This window comes from Pezoporus flaviventris, unplaced genomic scaffold (genome assembly GCF_033815535.1).
Source record: "Pezoporus flaviventris isolate CSIRO_AGI_PZ_B2104156 unplaced genomic scaffold, CSIRO_AGI_Pfla_v1 ptg000007l, whole genome shotgun sequence".
Lineage (NCBI taxonomy): Eukaryota > Metazoa > Chordata > Aves > Psittaciformes > Psittacidae > Pezoporus > Pezoporus flaviventris.
The window spans coordinates 45,270,015-45,296,140 of record NW_026892555.1 but is presented as its reverse complement, the minus strand read 5'-3'; positions in this window follow the sequence as shown (position 1 = coordinate 45,296,140).

Sequence of the window (26,126 nt, the reverse complement as noted above, 5' to 3'; positions counted from 1 at the left end):
GATTTCCAATCCCAACTCATAATGTCCTCACAACTTGCATCTCCAAAGAGGGTCATTCCTACTGAGTGGAATCTCAGGTAAGAAGTAATAAATTAATTAAGTATGAGGCTGTAGAACTCAAATGATCTGGAATACAAAATCCCAAGCTATAATGAGACAGACTGAAGTGTGCCCATGATGATGACTGCCCCATGACTTTGACACTGTACCTTTTTTTTAAAAACAAACTAAAAAAAGTAAATAACAATTAAAAAAATCACTCAGAAGGGTTTACAGGATTGGTCAAGGTGGTAGAAGTACCTGAAAGAGGTATTTTAAATACACAGGATGACCAAGAGTTGGAAGAAGTCAAGGAAGAGAAGAAAATACTTCCAAGAAGAAACTGACATACAAACAAACACCTAAAGAAAAAGAATGAGGAAAACTGTTACCTTTTCCATCCTTGAGTACAAATATCTGCACATAAACATGAAAGCATGTATCTGCATCTTTTACAGTACTTTCATATTTTTCTTTCAAGACAGGGGCTTTTAATGGCTTTTATTGAAAATGAATGAGTGTCCTTAGTAAAGGGCATGGCATGTAGACATACATACAAAGAATCTCTGCAACCCAGTGCCAACAGAAAATTTAGTATTATTAGAAATTTATTACTATTATTAGAAAAAAATAATTTGTTACTGCCAATGGGGACGTGACACCTGAAGTCTAAGTGAGTGGTTTTGTCTATGATATATTGCTGTGTGCCTGCAATTCTTTCAGAATCCAGTGAAGACATCTCACCACACTGTGAAATACACTCAGGGTGAGCCAAATTTATTTATGGTATCCTCAGTAAATGCTCTTCACAATTGTCAAGTTTTCCCTTTCCTTTAATTTCTGATATTACACTGAATTTTTTCTTTCAATTAAACTCTTATCTTCCCATTTTTTTTCCCCCTTCTACAACCTTTTACAATTTCATTTTCTCATTTTTCTTGTGTTCCTCTTCTTGCCAGTGTTTGCTTTTCAGCTTACTGTTCATGATGCACTAAGCTGAAATCCTCAAAAACCAGAAAAGAATGGACATGCACTTCAGAAAACACATCAGTCATCCCCAGGTTCTTTATGACAATGAGCAGTAGGGTAAAATTTAGCACAAATGTCTGAGAAAACATCAAACAAGGCTTCAGAGTCATAGTTTGGCTATCACTTATTTGACTGTATCAATATGTCTGCATTTTTACAGTGCACCTAGCAATTTGGAAAGTAATAGCAGAAATGGTTAGACCCTGTTTAATGTGTTCTAAACCTAGCTGGAGTCATATAGAGGCGTCTGCTGTGTGAGTAATTGGACTTCATACAGTACCATGGTAAGAAAGCCAATTGGCCTTGGAAAAAAAGGTATCTTATTTGATGGCGTTCAAAGAATAGTAAAATTACAGTTATTAAACCTTGATCTTGACACAGAAATAGTTTTAATCCTGTGCAACAATCATGGTAATTAAGCAAGGAGCCTTAAAAGACTGGTGGTAGAAGAAGCAATGCTGATTTATTCCACAGATAACATTGATTTAAAACTTGATGAATCTGAGCTGGGGTTTGAGTCATTCACAGAAGTGGCTGCCAGGTCTAAAATTTGGATAAGGTCATGAATGTAGTGTTACTATTTGGCATTTCCACAAATCATCCCACTCAAAGATTCATTCTCTGGGTGACTCTCATGCAATAAAACTGCAATGCCTCATGTTTGTTTACTCAATAACTTACAGTTTCATGTTCATAATTCTAGGACTTTCTTCTGGCTCTGCGTTGCTGAGAAGAGCTGGAAATCTCTTTCTAATAAAACCTGGGAAAAGTAATTGAAAATATGCCCTTAAAAAAGGAATCAAGTTGTTATTTATTCTGCAAGATAAAGCCAAGGCATTCATCCCCGATATTCTTGACAGTGAGAATGATAGAGGAAGGATGATATTTTATTGGGCAGTTTCTTGCTTGTGCTCTGGCTCTCACCCCAACACAATGACTACAATCAAGAGAGGAAAATTGCATGTGTCAGTGTCCTAAGGATAAAAAGCAAACAGGGTTTATAATAGCAATGTTTTGAAATTCAGTTATTACAGAGAGGTTATATGCAACTCTTCAAGCCCAGAGGGACTGGTTGGGGGTAGCGGGCGGGAAGTGTGATTGTTTATTTATTGATACAGTATTTCCTGAAATGCCCAGCTGTGTGAACAAGAAAGTATTTTTTACAGGATGGTAAAAAGGAAATGGACTCAATAAATGCACTAGTTTGAAGCACTTAGACATTTCTGTCACTTATGAAGTAGAAAAAGTATTGGTGTTTAGACTTCTTCAGACAATGGTGGATTAAAAATTAATCATAATGGTAAAATCTGAGGAATAATGAATAAACAAAGATCATGATCTGACATGGCATTCAAGACAGAGAACAGGTAATTACTAGGCCTATGTAAAGAAGCAAACTGCCCTCAAGGATCTTATCTGCTGAAAGAAATTATAATGCACAGCAGGACTGTTATTATAAAACTAAGGTTTTAATTTGCTAATACTAGATTAAATATGAAGTATGTTGAACTGTCATGTGTTATTGTATCTTCCTGAAACCTTAATTCTATAGCTCTGAAAGTAACAGTGAAAATGGAAGGGTTCCTTTGCTGATCTAGACTTTGAAAGATTGTAGTTGTAAAATTTTTCCCATACTACAACACAGGAACCATTTTCTGTGGGACTTAAATAATAATATTTTGTCATAAATGAAGTTTTAATTTCTACTGAATTAAAGCTACCAGATTGGACAGAGAAGGCCCAATATTTTTTTGATGTATCTTTGTAAAAAAATCTGCTATGTCTACTTTATTTTCCTTGCAAAGGGAATATTTGTCTGCAAAATTTGGGAGATAACCAAAATGCAGAGTTTAATACTCTAAGCCCACTTTATTATGTATGTAAAATCATTTGGGAGCAAAACATCAAATAGCTAACACTATTTGGTCCTTTTTTGTCAGGCCTTTAAGAATGGAATAAGAACACATTTTAGAAGGAGATCGGAAATGTGATGGTTGGAAATGTGATGGTAAGAAATCATTACAGTAGAATTTGAGCTTTTAAAGTAGCCTGCAAATTACACCAAATTATACAGCTTCTCCTTCAAAGAGTACATAGAATACATGAACAACTTTCTTCCTTAATGCTAGCGTATGCCTTCTTTTCTCTCTTCACTCATACTCCCCACTTACCCCACACCTCTGCATTTTCTTATTTACTTTCTTCATTTTGATCATTGCCTGGATAATTTCCCATCAATCAATGTTCTAATATCTCAGATTTTGTCCTTTGCCTTGCATAAACCTGGTCTTGATTTGACAAACTATTTGATACAGACATGTTGGTAATTCCAAAACAAATCAAACTGCATAATAAAATGTAATGTTGCTTCTATAACTGTTTTTGACAGAAAATCTTCTATAGTGAAACACTTCTGCAATATTATCAAAGAAAGAACTTCATTTGAATATTTTGTGAAAAAAAAAAATCCACATATGTTTCTCATGCACTGTGGAAGTCAATACTTCCATATGAAAGCGGAAAAACAAAAAGAAGAGTCAGGATAAAACAAACCAAAAAACATGCAGTGAATGCAGAAAACCAAGAAAGAAGGTTCTTACAAAACTGAAAATCAGAAATCCCTAAAAAAAAAAAATTCAAATGAAAGAAGGTAATTGAGGTATCATTTGAGGACAAACAGAGGGCAATTTGTGCAGAAATGAATGTCTAAAGTTAAGCTCAAGGAGCATAAATACAATCTTTAGTAAGCAAAGTCTTCTGTGCAGGGAGCCAAGGCCTACTGTGACACTTGATAAGGGGACATCTGGCTACATAGATTTCATAGATTAGCATAAAATAATAGAAGAGATCATAATTAATGAGATCAAGATCAATAGGTATTAAAGAAAAAATACTGTGGACAAAATTTATTCTAAAAACAGAAAAGTACATAAGATATCTGAAGAACAGATGAGATTTCTTGCTAATGCCAATAATGCCATACATGTGGCGGTACGAGCAAACAAGCACAGAAGATAGAAAGGAGTGAAATTTTCAGTACATGCTATGTGTATTTTTCCAAGAAAAAGTACAGCAAAGGCAGTGACATGACAGACCTGCAGCAAGGATCAATTTTGTCTTCTTGTCCACAAGTGCAAACCTAAGGAAGATGGTCATGATATGCCACAACACAAACTTATTGGCATGAATGTGTTGCACACACCATTGGAACAGTACAAGGCATACAGTGGGATGTAACTGCAGGATTCATCACAGAAGAGGAACTCAGCAGCAGTCATGTTATGTCCTTGGTTGCAAAGTAGATTGAGAAGTATAGAATTATAAAGCTGTGTATTACCATCTTAAAATGGGCCCAAAGAAAATCAGAGATTTTTTAAAACATCAAAGTAATTGCATCCCTGAAACTGAATTAAGAAAAAGGTAGATCACAGCATGCAACTGCTAGAATTTGTATTGATATGATTTGCCACACTTACTGAATATTTAGTCCACACAAAGTATTAATAGTATCTTCAAGGAAAGTGTCAATGACTAGGTATCTAGGTAATAAGTACCTAGCCAAAACAACCCTGGGGTGAAATCAGTAAAGAAAGCCAGATCTGTTCATGGAGTCTACACAGGTTGTCCATAAACATAAGTCATGAAAACAAGAAAAGTAGTACTTTGATGAGGCATTAGGTTTCATGGGATATCTACCAGAACAATGACAAGTCAAACTTTCTACACCTGTGTTGCCAGTGTTGCCTGTAATATATGAATTGTCACAAATAGCTAGGTCCAAAGAGGACAAGGAATTCTGGCATTAAATATCTGAGTATTTATAAGTAGGAAAATGGGAGAACCACCTAAAGAGGTAAGCTTGATGACTGCAGAAGATAAGTACTATGTGGGGCAGACATTTGAAACAAAATGAGAAAACTTGACACCCCTGCTTTTTAGATTGCAATATCACTTCCAAATGAGCAAGTCAATCAGACCCAACGTGTAAAGGTAGATCGGGAAGAATAAAGTAGTAAGGTAACCGTTTTCACCACTCTTCAGATGGCACTTCAAAATAGTATTCAGCAAGCAGTACTCAATTGCACAAGAGGTATTCCAGGAGAATGACATGCTAGAAAGTCTGATGGAAGTCAGAGTAACTTTTAAGACATTTTAGTATATTGCAGTACAGGAACAATGCACAACAGAAACTTAATCAGTGTTTACAAATGCAGGAAATGTCACCTAAAACTAAATCACAACAAAATGCAAATCAGAGTAGCACATATGAATTACTTTGATCATTCCTTAGGAAAAAAGAAACACTATATCTCATCCAAAACACTGAAAACAACGTAGCATTTAATAGTCCCCACACCATCCAAAAGTGCTGAAAGTTTTATTCGAGATGATGATCAGTTAAAATACACAGTGAGGTTAATAAAGCTCAGAGACCATGTCTGAGAAATGGAAAGCCAGGTCCTGAAAGAATGAAGGCAAAGCAAGAAACAAGTTATTTCAGTGTAATGATTTGCACCGAGTTTGAAGGACACCATTGCTTCTGAAAAAAAACCCCACAATATGAAATTCAGTGAAAACGGGATATAATAATAATCAAAGTACTGATAGACACTTTCTATGTATCTATAAGACAAAAATAACTGGAGAAAGAATTCAAGTAATGACAGTACAGAAAGACATATTTTGCTACTACTAGTAAGCATGGTTAGCTACTAATAATAAGCATTTGTATAGCTCCAGCAGTATACAAACAACATATAAGGCTACAGTTTTCCTAAGAAAACCTCAGTATTTGGAGCACAAAAACTTCTAATTTTCATCTTAAAACTTTAGAAGTGTAACTCCAAACTCAATGACAGGAGTGTAAGATAAAGCCTCATTGCAGATCTTCACTTAAACACTTTTGCAGAATGAGGTGATACAAAACAGGTAAAGCAAATATGTGTAAAATACTACAGTGTTTATCAGCTCCTGCCAATAAGTCAGGACATAGGATAAAAGAAAAAGGAGTTAAAAAGCAACAAAGTTACACCTTTCAAAGGCAAAAATAAAGTCAGACTACCTTGTCCAAAGACAAGTTTTCAGAGGTTTTTGGAATGCAAAAAGGGGATTTATCTGAAGAGCATGTCTGTCTGACTTTTAGTATTTTCAGTGGAATCAGTCTGAAAAGTATTCGTGAATGTATGGTAAAATGCTAAAAGCGGTCAACAACCATGTTTTATTAATGTAATATGGACATGTAAGAGGAAATGTGGCATTTGTGCAAATTAGCCAAGGCATGATTGTGAACAACCTGTGGCAGTCAGTGCTGCACGTCAGAGAATTGTGACGAGAACTGGCGACTGCTCTGCTTGAGCATGAGGAAAATTGCTATTTGCTGATAGCTTGTTACACTCATCCTTCTAAATACCTGAACAAAGCAGTATGTTTGCCAGCACTGCAGTGAGTCAAATTATGACAATTTCCAGGTGTGATCTTTACATTTCGGATCATGGACTACACCATGCTTTGGTATATGTTTTGGAAAATTTAGGAGTGACCAGATTTGCACACCTGCCATCTGCAGTCTGTGCAATCAGCTGTGTGATCAATGGCCTAGCTGAGTATTACATTCAAATCGTTAAGCCTTAACCTCTGTTTGCTAAACTCCTTAAGCACATCTTCACTCTTGTTAGTGACAGAGTCTAACCAGTGATTTTCTTTTGCAATTCTTTTAACAACCAAGAGCTGTAAATCATGACATAGTACAATGGATCTTGGTGATTGATAAAATGAGAAAGAAACATCAGACTCACACTTTTCAGAAGGGTTTCTGTAGCACTTTTAGCAGAGGGCTGGAAGGCATGTCATAAGATAAGCTGCCAAAGAAACTGGGTTTGTCTAGTCTGGAGAAGAAGAGGCTAGGGGAGACCTCATTGCTGCCTATGAAGGGGAAGTGGAGAGGGAAATGCTTGTCTTTTCTTCCTGTTATCTGACGATTGGACATGTAGGAATGGTCAAAGCTGTGCCAGGAGAGGTTTGAGCTGAACACTTGGAAGCATTTCTTTAGCAAGAGGGTAGTCAAATATTGGAACAGGTTTCCTAGAGAGGTGGTTGATGCCCCAAGCCTGTCAGTTATTGAGGCATTTGGACAACACCCTTAACGTGTTTTAACTTGGTCAGCCCTGAATTGTTCAGGCAGTTGGACTAGACAATCATTGCGGGCCCCTTCCAACTGAAATAGTTTATTCTGTTCTAAAGTGTGAGTTATCAGTGGCAAACTTGTAGTGTAATTACACTGGTAGCATAAAACAGATCTCATGGAATCTATTAAATGGTATTTTCTATCACTTGTTATGGTCTGGACAGCACTCATAGTACAGCTATGTGAATTCCATGGAACCAGAACCTGTGGTCTGAAATACCAGGCAAAGGGAGGGCAGACGCCATAAGGACTGCAGCTTTGCTGGCAGCAACACACTAGAACTATCATAGGCACAGGTATATGGCCTACGAGGGCAAATGGCAATATTCATCTCAGTTGCAACAGAATTTTAGCTGAGGAGAAAGATAGAATATGATATGCATTGATGCAGTTATTAACTAGAGCATTATCTCCAGTACTCTCACAGTAATGGAGGACATGCCTTATATGCAGCTGGGTAACAACCTCCATCATTCCTTTATTTGAAGCATGGGAAGTCTTTCCACTTCTGGCTCCCAGTGGGAGCATCTTAAGCTAAGTTTCTAAGAATATATATTTGGGAATTTATAAATGTCCTATGTAATTTCCTTGGCCTCGTGGGCAGTCCAAGCAGGTATAACTAGGCAGGCCACCAAAGCATAAGGCAAAGGCCTGGATGTGATCTCTTGAGTTCAGTTCATACTGCTGGAGCAACTACAGCATAACTCACTGACAAATTTATATTACTTCATTGTGAACATAGCTAAGACTTCTTTTCCTTGCATTCTTGAAATACAGTAATTCTACATAGGAAAATACTGGAAGTGGGTGTAGCTCTGGCCTGCTGCAAGAGTATCACAGCTGCTCCAACTTACTGAGCCACAAAAAGCAGTGTCAGGACCATGTCAGCAAGGAGTAATTACTATCATATGCTTGGTATGAGGTTTCCTACTTTAAAACTTCCTTGGGCTCAGTTCAAAGCATAATTTCAGCAGTGGCAAAAGAAACAGTGACAAGTTAGAACATGTTTTAAAAGCACAGAAACATGTAGCTGTTTTGTGGTTGAATTTAGTGTATATATCAGCACAGTCCAGCTTTCTTCCTTGTTTTCATTCTCTGGTTTGTGCTTCGAAATTTTAATTGCTCCCTGTACCACAGAGGCAGAGAACCGGCTTGTACTGTAAAAGAACCAATAAGATTATTTAATTATATTTTTCTTTTACCTGACAACTAAGTTATCTTTAAAAAATAGTCCATAAAGACTGAAGAAAATGTAGCAAAAGGTGACAGCAGTTCTTTAATTTGGTCTTCTATTATTTTGAATCTATTCAGTATTCTTTGTAATACTGCCGCTCATAATGACTGTATTTGGAATTAACATAGGTTTCGTGTGTAATTCAATGGGTATTCAGTGTAACTTAGCAACAGCTAAAGCAGTTTTTTTCTTCTGGAAACTAGAGCATGGAAGTTGATGATTTAAGTTGGTAGACTGGGAGGCAAACATTACCCTGAATTTCCAATTTTCCCAATTAAAGGTGCGAGATACTATTTGTTTATAATATTAATTTGTGTTGGTTATCAGAAGTTACATAAAGAAAAAATAAATTTAGTATTAAACCTCTGCAAGCTTTTAGAATTATCTGGATCATTGCATGGAAATAATATTTGAATCATAAAGGTAAAGTTCCTAGGCAATTAGAGCTACTACAATGGGAAAACCTTTTAAAATATGCAGTGTTCACACATCTCTGCATTTCAAGGGCTTTGTATGTGTGTCAGTGTATTTTGTATAGCAAATGAAGTAGACAAGTGTTTTATTCTATAAATACATTTCTCTCAGGGCTCATGCTGTGTGTAGCAATATGTTCTCACTAAATATATAGTTGGAATCATAGAGTGGATAGGGTTGGAAAGAACCTTAAGATCATCTGGTTCCAACCCCCCTAGCATGGAAAAAGCTTCACTGTATTAACCCAGTTTAAGTAATGAATTAGTCCAAGTAAATATATAAAAGTTTTTTCCCTTAAAGATTAATATTTTTTGTTGCAGGATCAATATGCAGCAAGATACTTAGTTTGTATATTCAGAGGAGTTCATAATGGTTCAAAAAGCTATAGACTAGCAGGATGAGCTCACTTGTCTATAAGTCATTGATTTACAGTATTTAAAAAACAGTACTTAATTTTACTAAAGAACATTGGGTTTGCTTTTGTTAGTATGAAAACAAAAGTTGTTGATGGTTAAAACGTTCTTTTGTACTGTTGAATGGCTGTGATTACATGATTTTATGTTTTGGGGGTTTTCTTCATAATTTTTAAGAATTTTTAAACTTTATTGGTTAAACATTTTACAAGTGCACAATAGTGGACAGAGAAGCTGTCAATACATTGGTTTAATGTTTTATAATTACTATTGTAAATATATTCCAAAAGTTGAGATCGTGTTCTCAGGGGACTTTAAGCCCCTGCATGTGTATTCTGTCTGACATTTAGGTTGACTAACACTTCTTATTCCTGTGCATCTCTCTAAATTTTCAGTGCCCAAAAAACAACTCAGCACTAGAAAAAGTAAACCAAGAGAAACAAACTGCTAAATTTTTCTACACTGTTCAGTCAATTGGGAGTTAACTTCAGAAATATAAATGGAGCAACATCACCTTGGAACATTTGTCAGACTTCTTGGGCTTGGCAACTTAATTGACACAGGAAAAGGAGCAACAAGACAAATGGATATTCTTACATATGTGGAAAGTCAGCAGTAGACATATTTTTATGATCTAAAGAAGTAGTCAGTCTTTGGGTCTTTTGAGATCTGAGCATATAGCTAAGATGAAGTATAAAACCACATGTTCCAGTCCAACACCAGAAGTGTGAGAAACCCAAGTGCCAATCTCTTTTTTATTTAATTTAGTATACAGTATTCATGCAATGATGTATCAAGAAAGGCATCACTCATTATTTTGCTGCTGAAGTAACTTAGAAAGCATATTCAAGATTTCTCCTGGTAAGCAAACATACAGAGACAATCTCATAAGCATCCTATTTTACACTGCAGTTCACTGAGTGACTGAGTGACAGTTCACTGACACTGAGTTGTCAAAATTATCTAAATAATTTTTGTTTCATTTTTCTAAATAATTTAATTAGTAATTAAGAAAAGAAAGAAAAAATATACAGAGAGAGAAACCATATTTCTTTCTATATGCTGCTGGTAAAACATGTCTCAGCCTAGGCTGCAATTTGATGAATGATTGATAAATTTTGCACAGACTTGAGATACTGCAGTTGATATTCAAACATCATCATTTGAACTGAAAATAAGAATAAATATCAAAAGGATTGAGTACATCTGTGGAGCGACACACAAACTCTAATAAGCACCAGGGGAGAAGGAAGCATGTGGAAAGGACAAGAAACAGGACTACTGTTATTTAGCTCATACTTTGAGAGTGAAATTCCTGCCCCCAGGACGATTCAAGTAACATTTATGCTGTGAGGAGACAACAGCTGAGAACTGCTGAACAGCTCCAAGCAAACCTCACCGTATGAAATGGACATGACAGTGTTGAGGCAACCAGCAACAGCTCTGCCAATTAAGCTGGTGAATTAGGTAATAAAATTACCACACATCATTGATGAGACACATAGGTCTGTATTACATAGCCTGGTAAACAACCGTTCATTTTTGGTCCTTCATTGAAATATGCTGAATTCAGATGGACTGGATAAAAAGGTAAAAGTTTCTGAAGATCATTACTTTTTTTCTTATCCACATAGGCCTCTGCACCTAGTTCACTTTTAATGTATTTCCTACCCAGCTATTTCAAAACAGCCACTGGGACAAGTATGAGTCTGCAATGTCCTTTTGCAGTAATTTCCACCATTCTGCAGATAGCGAGTATAGGTTGATCAGTCCTTTGTATCACCAGATCCTAACAAAATCACCTTTTTTCATGAGCAAATGAATAAATGGCATGAACAAATGCAATTCAACAAACAGGTATGATCTAAACATAATCAAAAATACACCTGTCTTAAATATATTAATTGCTGAAACAAAACATTAAAATCTCACTTGTCTTCCTAATGCCTATTTAAAGAGATTTGTGATTTATAAAAAACATTCCATGCAAATTCCTGTGTTTTTTTTTTTCCCCTGTTTTCTCTTATTCCATGTAAAGAATAATCCACCCACTTTGATACAGATCTTGTACCTTCCCAGTATTCTGTAGGGTATGAAATGAATCCTTTTGTCTTTCACACATTTATCTGGACATTCATATTCCTTGATGCGCAGAGGTATTGGGTTGGTAATTTTGGTGAATAGTACATTACATATGCTTTATAGTATCTGTATTTGACTTACCTAAACTATATCAAAGCAAATCAATAACATTTTGTTTAATGTATATTATCCAGTATATTCCTTTCAGGTGTTGCAACACCTGTCTTGCAAGAGAGAGGCGACTCTTCTTAAAAAAAAAAACAACTAAATTTGCATAGTCACTTAGAAGCAATTTTCCGAGTTTAAGTACCTTCCTGTGTAGTACTTTTCTCAAATCTGTCTTCTTTAAGTGATTTGAATACTTTACTTTCAAATAAAAAACCTGGAAGTTAATGAATATCAGCTCATTCTTTACTCTTGTTAAACAGTTCAAAATATTCCCTCAGAAATTATTCTGCTTCCATTAGTAGAGATCTTGAATCCTCAAGAGAAAGGATTACTGTTGAGTTTGAAAATTATTGCTCTCTGACTTCATATAGCGACATTAAACTTGAAGACAAAAGCTTATAAAAAATAGTAAAATATGCAAACTGAACCCAAAGGAAAAAAGAAATGATTGAGCAGGATAAAACCTGTGAACTCACTAGATGCTAGATGCGGAGACTAGCTACCTGTTCAGGCATTGCATTTTACACTGCCAATTTCCTTCTATTAGCACATAAATGTGCTGTGAAAAGAGAGGCTTTTTCAGCCTTCTTGGCTTTGTGATCCTGCTCAAGTCCCTTGTCTCCTAATCTTTTGAAAGAGTCATATTTCACTAAGGAGATCTTAATGTTTTCTTGTAAACAACTTCATTCTTTAATATCTACTTCTGACCAGTGCTCTTGTATGTTTTGTCTGAATAGTATAAATCTAATAATGCCTTTTGTGGGTAGAGGAAAAAAAAATTACTGTCCTGGATTCAGCAGTAGCAGTCATTTTTTCTCCTTCTTAGTAGCTGGTGCAGTGCTGTCTTTGACTTTCAGCCTGGGAACAGCTCTGATAACACTGACATTTTTAGTTACTGCTCAAATGTTTAGTCTGACCAAGAACTTTCTGAGTCTTATGCTCTGCCAGGGAGGAGGGGAACCTGGAAGGAAGCAGAGACAGGATATCTGAGCCAAACTGACCAAAGAGGTATTCCATACCACAGTACGTCATGCCCAGGATGTAACTGAGAGTTACCTGGAAGGGCTAGTTCACTGCTGGGTGGGGTGAGTTATCGGTCGGCGGGTGGTGAGGTATTGTATTTTCTTCCCTTGTTATTTCCCTTATCATTATTATTATTGGTGGTAGCAGTAGTGATTTGTGTTATACCTTAGTTACTGGGCTGTTCTTATCTCAGCCCTGGGAGTTACATTCTTTTCGATTCTCCTTCCTGTCCCTCCAGGAGTAGGGGGAGGGAAAGAAGGCAGGGAGTGAGAGAGAGACTGCATGGCTGATTTATAGCTGACTGGGTTTAAACCATGACAGTTCTTTTCAAAAAGATCCTGCCATGACTCAAATCACTTTGCTGGGTGGGTAAGAGAATGTCTCCTTCACAGGTTGACCACCCGAGAAGGAGAAAAAAGATGTGTAGTTGCTAAGCACTTCTGTTATATACCTCCCAAAGTATAAAGGTGGTGACCACACTGGGAACATAAGCCAGATCGGTTTCATTACTGTATTCTATTGTATTCTATTGTATTAGTCATTACCATAAAGTACAATGAGACAAGAACCTTCGCCCAAGACCCCACTTGATAAACACTAACACAGCAAATACCATCTGTAAGTAAGGTACAACATACTGAAACTGAGATCATGAGCAACAACTTTGAGAGCCAATAAATCAGCACTGTGATGAGTGACTATTAATCCAAAACAATGAATGCTTATCACAGATATGATTAGACACACTCCAGTCAGATTTGTCATTATCTCAACCCTTTGTGCGCCATGTTGAGTGCCAAAAAGGACTGTCATGGTTTAAACCCAGTCAGCTATAAATCAGCCATGCAGTCTCTTTCTCACTCTCTCCCTTCTTTCCCTCCCCCTACTCCCAGAGGGACGGGAAGGAGAATCGAAAAGAATGTTACTCCTATGGGTTGAGATAAGAACAGTTTAGTAACTAAGGTATAACACAAACCACTACTGCTACCACCAATAATAATAATGATAAAGGAAATAACAAGGGGAGGAAATACAATACCTCACCACCCACCGACCAATAACTCACCCCACCCAGCAGTGAACTAGCCCTTCTGAGTAACTCTCAGTTACATCCTGGGCATGACATGCTGTGGTGTGGAATACCTCTTTGTTCAGTTTGGCTCAGGTGTCCTGTCTCTGCTTCCTTCCGGCTTCTCCTCCTCCCTGGCAGGGCATGAGGCTCAGAAAGTTCTTGGTCAGACTAAACATTTGAGCAGTAACTAAAAATGTCAGTGTTATCAGAGCTGTTCCCAGGCTGAAAGTAAAAAGCAAAGCTCTGCACCAGCTACTAAGAAGGAGAAAAAATGACTGCTACTGCTGAACCCAGGACAGTAACATATTATTGCCACAGATGGGGCAGTGCACAAGAAGAAAAATTTCAAATGATATAAAGGTGCCGTGCCACAGTGTCACTGAAAAGCAGCAACATCCCTAGCAAAGTGCACTGTATGAATAGGTTTCCCTAGACCACTTTCATACTTGGTGTCTCTACTACCAATAGTTTTCAGTTTAAAAGTGTGTTAATGTAGAAAGGAAGCAGCTCATAATTAGCTGTAGACATCATGACATCTGAGTCGCTGCTGATTTGGTAAATTTTCTCATGGAATAAGTACCAAAAGTAAATAATTTTTTGCAATATTTCAGTAATGTAGTGTAGAGTAAACATTAAATTACTGAACTCTTCCTCATAGGGTAGTATCCTGAGGTCTAATTCAAGATGTTTTAGTCCTGAAGAAGAATGTGAATGCTTTCTTAAACTGGTCAGCAGAACTGTGAAAATTCTCACAGCATTCCTACAATTAGTTAATTTGAAAAAATAAATTAAACTGTGTTTCTGTGGTGACAAATGCAACAAGGAGTGGTTTTGGGGACAGCAGTGTAGCATGAAAAAGCAAGAAAGCAGAAAGGATAATAAATTTAAAAGAACCATGAAAGTGCTAGTAATATTAATAAGAATGTTCTGATTATGAAGATTTATAAGGACATTCTTAAGAGAGACAGAATGTTGTCATTAAACTATGTCTCCAGTGCAAGCTCAAAAATTATGGTCTTATATAGGATCCATCTTTGCTTTGCAAAGAACAGGCTTGGTTTAGGTTCATAGCTGAAAAAGTTGTTGCAGTTCCAGCCTGGTCATTATACATACCACTTCTGGATCCCAGTGAGCACATCAAACCAAAGCAACCCTTTCTAGTCATCTTTAAATCTGCTTTCTCAAAGATTTCACAGAAATTTCCCCCAGGCCTTTTGAAACAAATGCTGTGAGTTTTTCTTCTTCCCACTACCTAGCACAGGAACAGGAGAAGGAACTGGAAACTGGGAAGAAGGGAAGGAAGAGGTGGTACTATTTTCTTTGCAGAACACAGAAATGAAACAAAATTGCTGTAATATTTGGCAGTTTCCTGCTTGTCTTCCTTTGCTAACAATATTTATTTTCCAGAAGGAATGGGGCATGCTTAGTTAGAGGAGAAAATCTTAGCCTGCTTTTCCATCAACAATTATTGGCTGCTACTAGCCAAAAATATGAGACAGAAAAATAATCAAATGATCCCTACAGCCAGGATTAAAAAGTGATCTGACATTTGGAGTTTCTATTAATAGATCTCTTTTCTCTTATAACTCAAATTATTCCAGGGCTACAGAATACCAAGGAATCCTCTAATATATACATAATAATAGAAAAAAAAATCCAGGAAAACATGTGTATACTTCTAAATTAATTTCCAGTCTGAATGCAGAGATTGATTGAAGAAAATGGGCATTTAGGTTACTTGAAACATAGCTATGGAAATGAACCAGAAATTAATGAAGCAATAACAGGGTGTGCGAAATTTTCATTCAGCCTCAGCATTTGTCATTTTTATGAAGATGTAGCCCATGTCTTCCTTTTCATCCAAAGGCAGAATAAGGGTTCCTCAGTGCTAAAATGAACTTTTTCCTTTTTAACACCTTTTGTTCATAATTTCTGAGATAGAAGAACCAGAGGCAATAATGTCACAGTCACCGCAGATACAGATTAAATATTTTAATTTCAGTAATATTCCTAGTTTCACTGGCATGCATATTTATCAAAAAAATACCATTTTTCACATCGTATTTTCCCACAGCAGTTAATACTTAATCTCTTATTCAGAAGAATGTATCATCTTTTTTTTCAGTGAATAGAATATTATAACAATTCAGTATTTCTTTTATTTTAAAAAGTATTATTAAATGTCTTTTCATTGAGTCTTCTCTATTAATTTTATGTTCCTCCAGACCTCTGAACATATAACCTAGTGAAAATTTTCTTTGGGCAAATCTATCTTTTATATTTTTTATTTGAAAACACACACACTCAAGAAATAGAAATTACATCCCACACTATTCTTGTATAATAAACTGCAGTTTCTATGTGGCATATTAGCTTGCTCTGTTAAAATGAGGCAAGGAGAGAGACTTGATTTCAGGAGTCATGAAAAAAAATGTCTTGAAAGAGGGAGAAATGCTGAAGACCAAAAAGCATTACTGTGAAAGCTTGCTAGCATTATAATAGAAATTTATTTATTTATTGTTTCTTCCTACCCCTCCCCAAAATGCAAATGAATCTATTCAGTTAGAAAATAATTATTGTTTACTTAGAGAACCTAACTTGAATAATTTCCAGCTATCTTCTCAGTTATTAACTTTTCTTAGATCTTTTACTCTTTCATGAGATATAAAAAGGGTTGTTTTTCACACATTTTGAATTTGTTGGGGTTTTTTTGGTGTGCTTTTTTTTTTTTTTGAGAAACAGCAGGGTTGAAGGATGAGTGGGAGGAATTGTTTAGCTTCTAAGTCTTCTGATAGGGAAAAATTGCTGAAAAATTAGGCTTTTAAGAATAGATTTACAATTTTCCCCTCATTTCATAACAAAGACCATTGACAAAATTGTCTTGGAGACATTTAATTGTAGTTTACTTGGTAAAAACTATACTTTGCTAATTCTAAACTCATTTTTAAATATTTTTATTTAGGTTTAGCAAGAAAGATCACCAGTTCTGTAAAGGTTCCAGAGTTAATAAACCAACATTATCTTCCAGGTTTTCCTTAAGAATATTGAAGTCATACTAATTATAAGCAATCTATTGTAAATGTTATCTTATAAGCCGTTTACTGAATTATCTGTTCTGCTTAAACAGTTATAAACTCTATTTTTACATTGTTTAATATGAAGTATGACCACAAGCAAAATCTTGAGTTCTTTTCTGTAGAGTATTTTAACTGCTTTCCAGCTATTCATCACAAAATAAGAAAGACCAAGTTATATCTCTTTAAATACACTTCCTATTTTGTTATCCTTCTCCTAGGCTTATGTACAGTTTAAGCCTTGCATATCTTGATGACTTTCATGTATTTAAATAATCTTTTGTCTCCATCCTTCAGATTAATTTCACTTCTGTGAAACCGGTGATAAATGGGACCATTGAGACATAACATATCTGGGTTAGTGTGACTTCAGGCACTGTACAGTGTCTAAAAAACTGCTAGCTGATTTCTTTTTGGACCAGTATTGTCTCCCTGCAAATTATGTGTTGGATAAACTTATCTTGATTCTTTGCTTCTGCGGTATAAATTCATTGTAAGCATGATTCAACAGTCCCATTAACAATGATGCCTGCACTGTTTCTTAACTGGATCATATTGAACCTTCCTTGCTCATCTTGTTTTAAATATACAGTGAAGATAAAAATGAGTAAATACATCTCAGCCTTCTCCAAGAAACCTAGTGATTCATTTACCTACCAGCAGCCTCCATAAGGACATGGACATTTCTCTTAGTAGCTGTACCAGCTATTTCCTTCTCCCTTCAGTAGTCTGTGAGTCTCCTGCCGTTGTTTTGTCCCTCAGTTGTGCTTGGAAAAATGTTTACAGGGTTAGCAGAAAAATACATGAAAGAACAGATTATAAAGTATCCCACTCTGTAACTTCCTTGCTCTCACACTTTGCTGCATCTCAATCTGGTGTTCTGCCTGAATGACCTTTTAAAAGCCCAGCTAGTGAAAAATATAGCAGTCTACCAGATGGAGAGCACACTTCCAGTATATCTTCATGCTGGTTTTGTGGTTTTTCTCTTTGTCCCACAATAGTGTTTAACCTTTAAAACTTTGGGGTGGATTTCTTCTTGCGTTCTTTGGTTAGCTCCTAACCGACACTAGGCAGATGCCAGCTGTGAACTGCTGAATGAATAGCACAATTATATAGTGAAGGAAGTATGAGGAAGCTGTGGGCTCTTTGTCAGTTAAATGAATTTGCACAGAAGGATATGATCTCTGCAACTCCATGCACTAGTGACAATGCTAACAATAAGCATTCTCATTAAGGCATCAGAGTCTTAATTTTTGCCTTCAGTCCAGGGCAATTGTGACTGAAGCTATTGACCTCCCAAGCATAGTGCAAAGCATGTTTTTTTCAGTCAGGATTTTGGAAGAAGTGGGTAGAAGGAAAGTGTTTTTATGGAGGCTACAACACATTGGTAGATACGGTCACAGTCATAGTTGATGTTAAATGAAGGTGGAAAATGCAGGTGCAAATGCAGATGCAAAATGCAGGTGCATATCACCAACTAAAACAAGGGAACCCTGTGAATCCAGTTTGAAATCTGACTAGACTGAATGGAATGTATTTGCCTGTTGCAGTTTCCAAAGCTGTAAGAAGGAGTACATGGAAAATGTGAGAGAACCAGTTGCTGTGCTGAGATCAAGAGCAAGAACCCGATGTTTCAGAGTAAAAGTGCTTTACATTTCATATTAGCAAGGACACCTTTTCATAAGATTCCTCCTCTATTAAGAAATGATTATACATCTTTTGTAAATAAACATGTTTGTATCAAAGATATCTAGGTTCATCTTACACTCTTTGCTAAGGAACTATTTCATTGTGTTAAGAGGCTAGCAAAGGATTAAGTATCTTTCTTCATAATGATAAACTTTTCAGGGAGTTCATCCTGCAGTCATAATGTTTTGGAATCAATTTACTTGGAAAGACATGGACATAAGTAATGACTAGATTCTCCTCTCTCCTCTCCTCTCCTCTCCTCTCCTCTCCTCTCCTCTCCTCTCCTCTCCTCTCCTCTCCTCTCCTCTCCCCTCCCCTCCCCTCCCCTCCCCTCCCCTCCTCTCCTCTCTCCTCCTTTTCATTTAAATAAAATGCATATATTTATTTAAGCTGTGCTAACAGCCTGTATCTTTCTATGCTAAATCCAGCTTTCTGAAAGAGCATCTCCACAGATCTTTCCCAAGGCTGAAATCATTCCAATTATTTGCTTGCCAATCAGATTTTTAAAATTATTATTTTGAGACCAAATTGACTTTGAAGCAAAAAAATTGCTAAGGTTTTTTCTATGTTCTCCTGTCACTGGGAGAAAAGCCAAGCCCAGCTGCCTTATTTTATCTTTTCCTGTATTGGACATCACTACTCCCTGCTTGTTGAGGAAGTCTTTGCTAGTGAGCTGTAGGGCTGAATTGCTCCTTGTTTATTGATACCTCCAAGATACAAATAACTCATGATACACATAACTCAAGATACAAATAACTTTTTTGACGCCTACTCAGGTTGTCTTTGAGATACATCTTTGCCAGTGTACAGAGGTATATCTCTAATAATACAGAGGCACTGCCAGAATGTCTAATTTTTATCATAGGGTGGAAAGCTTAAAGTTACTTGGAATTTTTTGTCTGAAAGGTATAAGAGTTGCAGAGACAGCTTTGTCGTTGTTTATTGTCTTATTATATGCTACAATGTAAAAATGACTGAACCCCCAGCAAATCCTTTTCTTATTACTGTTTATTAAATAAAATAATCTAAATTGAAGAAACAAGTCTCTTCCTTCCACGACATAGAAATTATCCCTATTACTGGACAAGTACACTTAAGGATATTGCTTCTGTATATTTAAACACAGAAAAGAAATAATGAGGCCATTTATAAAGAGAGTTGTCATACTAAAAGTGTTAGCACTTCAGCTTGTATGTAGAGCATAAGCAGTCAATAATATCACCCATAGAAACAAATTACACTGTGTGACACCTGGATTCTTTAGATCTAGTACAACCAATTACTCTGAAGAATTGCACTGAGTCTTACACACAGATTTCCATTGTCAAGCTTTTGAAGACTGGAGATGAACACATAAATATATGGTTAAATCTTTCATGTTTCTTTCCAGAGTGCCTGTTTTAGGCTACCAAGATGCTGAAGTAAGCAAAGAAGTAATTTAAAACTACTGAAGCAGATTTCCAGCAGGTGCAACCTGCCTGAGTCTTTTTCATTTAGATGTAATTTTGTTTTGATTATCAATTACATGAGGAGTAAATCCTTGAAGTCGCGTACACCAATGTGGAATCAGAATAGGTCCAACAGTTCCCACAGCCTTTGGAAGAGGGAATTACTGCTGAAGGCACATTCTCACAAGGTACCATGTAGCTGCAGGAGTGATACATCCTCTTTGAGACAGCTTGTTATAGCCAATATTCTGTGTAAGTGTCACTCTCTACTTTCAAGTCCTTGTTTCTAAAGCACTAGGTATCTCCATTTACTTCATCATAGAATAGCATTACTGATAAAATACATTTAGTGTTTTATTTCCTTAAAAAAACCACTTCCTACCCATGACCTTTAGTGGAGAATCACACCTGTGCTGAGTTTTTAACTTATAGTTAAAGGCACTATCATATGTATCCGAGTAAAATGGCCTGACAAAAGTTCAGAAAACACTGATTTTTCAACTTTTAAAAAAATTTTTAAATTTTGAGTTGAATTCTCTCAAATTGACCTGAACAAACTATTTTGCGATTTCCTGAATTTCCAGATGAGTACAATATGAAAAAGGGAAAAATACATTCTGTGAAACATTTAATTTGGGTATTAGTACAACATGTGCTGTGAACGATGGTGACATTTAACTAAAAAATCTGAATATGTCCTATGTGGGCGAAAATCTTTTTTCCTATTCTGCAAAATAATATTGTTTGGAAACATTATTTATAAGGGTCTCAACTAACACTAATCACATCACAGCCGCCATTATTGTGCAAAACGAATAAAAAACAAAGTCTAAATGCTTAGATTGCAGGCTAGGTTTGTAGTCTGTTCCTCTTGTGAAAGTACTATAATACATTTCAGTAACTATCCTAAATACTGCAGCCCCACTTAGATAAATTGAAATATGAATAATCGTCATGTGATAACACAGTGTAATCTTAAGATTGGGCCTCTTTTCAGTTCTTAGAATAATAATGCCTCATTGACAGATCACTTTGGACATGTCCCCACTAAGAAGCTGAACCAAGAGTCTGCAGCTACAACAATTAAATATATGAACATTTGTCATGATTTTTCAGCCATGCATTTATCCCTTCCTCACATGTACCCTCCCCACTTTTGTGACAATGACACAATTACTACATTACAGTAGCTAAAGAGGGAAAGGGATTTCTGATGGAAAGAGACAAATTTGTTTCCTGGGAATCCTCAGCAAGTTTGTAGAAATCACATCTCTTGTCATGGTGAAAGCTAGGGTAGAGCATCCTTCTATTTTGGCATCACAGATTTCAAAGCAGTGTTCCAAGGAGTCTTAAATGGTTTCAGCAAAGCAACAACTCCCATTTTTATCATGGCATCCACTGCAAGGTAGTGAAATAAATTAAACACGAATTGTTGCTGAGGTTTACCTGCTCTGTGAGTTAGCCTTGTGGCTATTTGGAGGTGCATTTCAGTTATTACACAAGCAAAACTGATTGAGCAAATTCACTGTCACTGAATAAAAGTCTGTCCAGTTAAGCTGACAGTTTGCACAGCTTTAGAGGATGGCATTCATCAGGCAGAAGGCCACTTCTGGCTTTGGAGGTGCAGAACATAAGGCCAAATTACTCTGGACTGAAGGTGTACATCCTTCATAACTCAGCACCTTCTGCACACCTAGACCTTTGCTTGCTTCATCATACCACCATCCTCGTATGTAATCAATTTTGATCCTGCCAAGAGGTCTTCACTCTGTTTGATTACTTTCAAGTTAATGGTGCATTTTTCCAGCCATAATGTCTGTTTTATCTCTTTTGGGTGTAAACAAACTAGTGTCTACTCTTTAACCTATTTTATCAAAGCAGTATTTCCTTCTTCTCTTCTGAGGCTGGTTAAATTAACTGAAATGACCTGCAAGGTCTTTTCTATCTCTAGACTGGATCAAAGAATGTAGGCAGTGCACTACAATCTACTTTAATCCCATTACAGCCATGTCACTCCTAGGCCTTCGCTGTGATTAAACAATTAGATGCCAATGGCTTTCTAATGGATTTACCACAAAACATTAGCTAATGAAAATTCTGCAGTGTTAGCTGTTTGCCTTTTCACTATAATGAGAAATGAAACACTGTCACAGAAATCTGTTAATTTAATAGCTTTCATAACAGTGTTAGGAGTGGTAGTGAAAGAAGTTAAACATGATTCTATGAATTGTTGCTGAGGTTTACCTGTTTTGTGAGTTAGCCTTGTGGCTATTTGGAGATGCATTTTAGTTATTATATAAGCAAAACTAATTGAGCAAACATTAAAACAAATGCAATTGATTTGTATCTCCAAGAAATATGAGTGGCTGAATGTTGCCACAATACCTGAAGATTTTGTGAATAGTTTAGAAGCCATGGAAATAAAGGGGAGATGATTTGTTATGGCCTCTGAAAATATTAGCTAGAATTTAACTTATCAGGAGGAGGTAGGGATTTGTGTCAGCTTATATCTGTGCGTGTATTCCTCATTCCTCATAAGAAAGTGAAAGTACTGAGGAAAGTAACTGAAAAATTACTGAAGAAAATAATACCTGGGGTGGTGTGAACTTTCCTCAGCACTTTCATTGGGTTTGAGCCTAGATGTCTTGTGTCTCATTTGAGACATCAGAGCACTCCAGAAGCTACTTTAAACAGTCAATCAGGCAGTTTCCAAATTGATCTAACTGTAAAATCTTTACTATAAAAACAGCATAATCATGATCTTGATTGCTGTGGTGTGTAACACAGGACAAAATGGCTCTGAGTGGATAGTTTATGAAATCCTTCAAATGCGGTGGCTATTCACTGGCCTGTTTATGAAACCCATGGGCAGATGTATATCACAGTAAAACCAGTACTCATTTTCACTCTGTTGGCAGATGAAGACGAGCCAATGACTGAATGGACTTTTGAGATTTTATTACCTATTGCCTGATCCCTGTCAGGAAGTTGTGAGATTCCCCGGATGGCTGATATGTGTGAGCTTGAATTGCTGAGGTCATGACTGCAGACGTTTTGTGCATAAAAGCTTTCACACTCTAATCATGTCTCTTGAGTGTTCTTCACAGGCATTCAGAAGAAAAAGGATGATTTAGTGTATATTAACATCTGAACTTAATCAGCTAAGCTAACGGGAAAGGTAAACAAACATGATGTCCATGAATTTGCCCCTTCTCTGAGATTTTATGAAACATTGAGCTTTTTCCCCATGACTTAAAAGTGACTGGTAAAAGTGGGCAGATTCTTTTAAACTGAGACATACTGATCCTAAATGTTGTATCTTTGTGCTGCGTTTTACCAATGTAACTGCCTCACTATTTACCCTGCTGCAAGGGTTTTGCCAGCATCCACTGCATTAAAAAATGGGTTTCTTTGATTTGGCTAGAAATATCAGTTTATAGTTTTTTGGATGTTTCACCACTCCAAATTGAAGCTAACTTTTTTTTCTTTCTTTTTTTTTTTTTAAATCTTTTTGTCTGAAGCACATAAATTCCAGCTGACAACATACCAACTGTTTTGATAACATAGAAATGTTATAATGTCAGCAATTCAGGTACAGTCATATTTCAAAATATGTAATGTGTGTATACATACATATATTAGCGTATGAAACACACTGTCTTAGAATTAATATTAACATATAATCTAAATGCCAAATGAAACACAGTGATACTTTTGAAATGAAATGTTCTGGCATTATCAAAATGAAACAAGAAAAATGAAATGATTCATTTTGACACTTGCATGTGGAACATTTATTCCAAATTGAAATGTTCCTGTAGATCAATTTGATTGCAACAAAACTGCATTTTTGGAGTGGAACACTGTTCTCCTGAAACATTTTTTAGCAGCTGTAGGTGAAGCCTACTTGCAGGTGTCCGCATTTGTAGACTTGCCTTTCAGCAAGATGAAGGCTACCAGGCATGTTAAATCCACCATTCATTTCAGAAACTGGCCATGAATTATGCAACTTCATCTGAAGCCAGAGTCATACTGTGACAAGACAGGGTCAAATCACAGCATGAAATATTTTGATATGTGCTCTCCACTGATGAGACTCCCACACAGATCTAGCAGAAACATGCCTTCACATAGAATGATATCAGTATTGGGAACTTTTCCTCCAGGAGTTATTTGTGCATCAGATGTGCCTGAATGTCTCATCCAAATGGAAAATTTGGTTGTTATGGCATTTCCTAAGAGTTTACTAGGGCATTTAACTCATAAAACAAAACATGAAATACCTCAGTTTCATGATTTATTACAGATGTAATTTCATAGTATTAATGCTCTTATTGTGGGCACTTTAGTTTGTATTGTTACACAAAAGGATACCATTTTCATAATATAAACTCCCCAAAAATATAAATTACATTGCAGGGGTGATTTTATGGCTTAACCCTGGCAAAAATCACACTGTTAAGCTATGGATGCAAGCATGAACAGTGTAAGTGGATCAAATAAACAAAACCTTGGCCATATTAAAGATAACCAAGCATAGTAGCTGGAGATAGCAGCCCAGATATGGCTCAGCACCGCTGTCCATTGCTCTGTGGCACCAGGGTGGCTGGCAAAGGGGCAGTGCAAAGTGTGATGCTGGGCTCCTGGGTATGGTTTCTTACAGTTCTGTGAGCTGGGGAACCCACACTTCCCCACAAGGATAGTGCTTGTGGCACAGGCTGCCCATCAGAGGGTATGGATGGGTGTGTATGTGTGCATGTGCATGGGTGAGTGTGTGTCAGCAATGTCAGCCTGTATTAGCTAAAGAAGGGCTGTTAGACATTCAGAAGTGTTTATTAGTGGCTTGTAACTGCATACTATTGTGGTTTGTCTGCTGTATTACATTGATCCTGAATGTACAGTTTACTGATTGCTTGTTAAGTACATTATATTAATAATTCAAAAAACTCCTTTGGTTTAAATTATGTAAGCAATTTTTGCCTGTGACAGATATAAACTGGATGGTTAAAATCCAGGCAGTGGTTTCAAGACACAATTTAAAATTTCCTGTCTTTCCATTCATCCTTAAACCCACCAGTCATCAACGCAGCTCTTCTATTTAACTACATTGCTGTGTATTGCTGAACAACTTATTCCTTGACTAGAGTCCAAGAATTATGTTCTGTAGCTTGCATGTATTATTTCCCTACTCCTTTAAATCATAAAAATGTGATTTAAAGTCACATTTTATTTATAATGGATTCTGACAGAAACCAGCCCTGCCTTCTGCTTAAATAGCAAAGTTTAATGTAAATGCTGTAATTTTTCCTGATTTTAAAATCTTTATTTTTAATGTTTATTTATTAATTGTCTGCATTTACTATTCAGGCTTCCTGACCATGTACCATAAATAATAAATAAATAAATAAAACCAATTTGTACATTTTGATACCAAGTTTCTTTCACTTGTTTTTGCATCATGATAGGGATTATCCAAAGTCTCCTAGTAGGATTTAATATCTGTACATAATGGGTAGCATAACAAGACATGAAGTTCATTATGAAACTCAAAGAGTCATTTAATTTTTTTTACTTTAATATATTCCTTTGAGGATGAAAAAGCCCCAGCTTAAGACAAAAAAACCTCATCAGTTTATTATTTATGGTATTTCATGGTCAAATAAATGCCCTCTAGCTTTCCACACTATTCACCAACAACTGTCACCAGCAGAAATACTGTAACAATCAGGGTGGATTAAATCCTATGAATAAATAATGAAATCTGTTTTCATTTTACATTCAGCATCACTATCAAACAGAAACAACAAAACCATCAACAAAACCCAGGAGCAATTTATCTAAAGAGTAATAATAAAATTACTTAGATTCGGGAGGGGTAAAAAACAACACCAACAGAGCAATGAGTGATTATACAACTTATTTGTGTTTTCACAGCGAGGCACAAGTAACATACCAGATAGACTGAGTCAGCAACAGCACATGTTCTACTGTGAATGTTTAGAACCGTGTGAATCTTTATAATGGTGTGGAAATAAGGAACTGCAAGATGTCGATATACTGTAATATATCCATGAAGGCTGCAGTTGGACAGGTAAGTTCTTCTTCCATGGACAGCCATGGAAACAGGGATCTGTGGGTAAAGAAGATAAACCAGGGCAAAAGAAATGAACTGGAGATACTGTGTTGTTTGTTTTCTT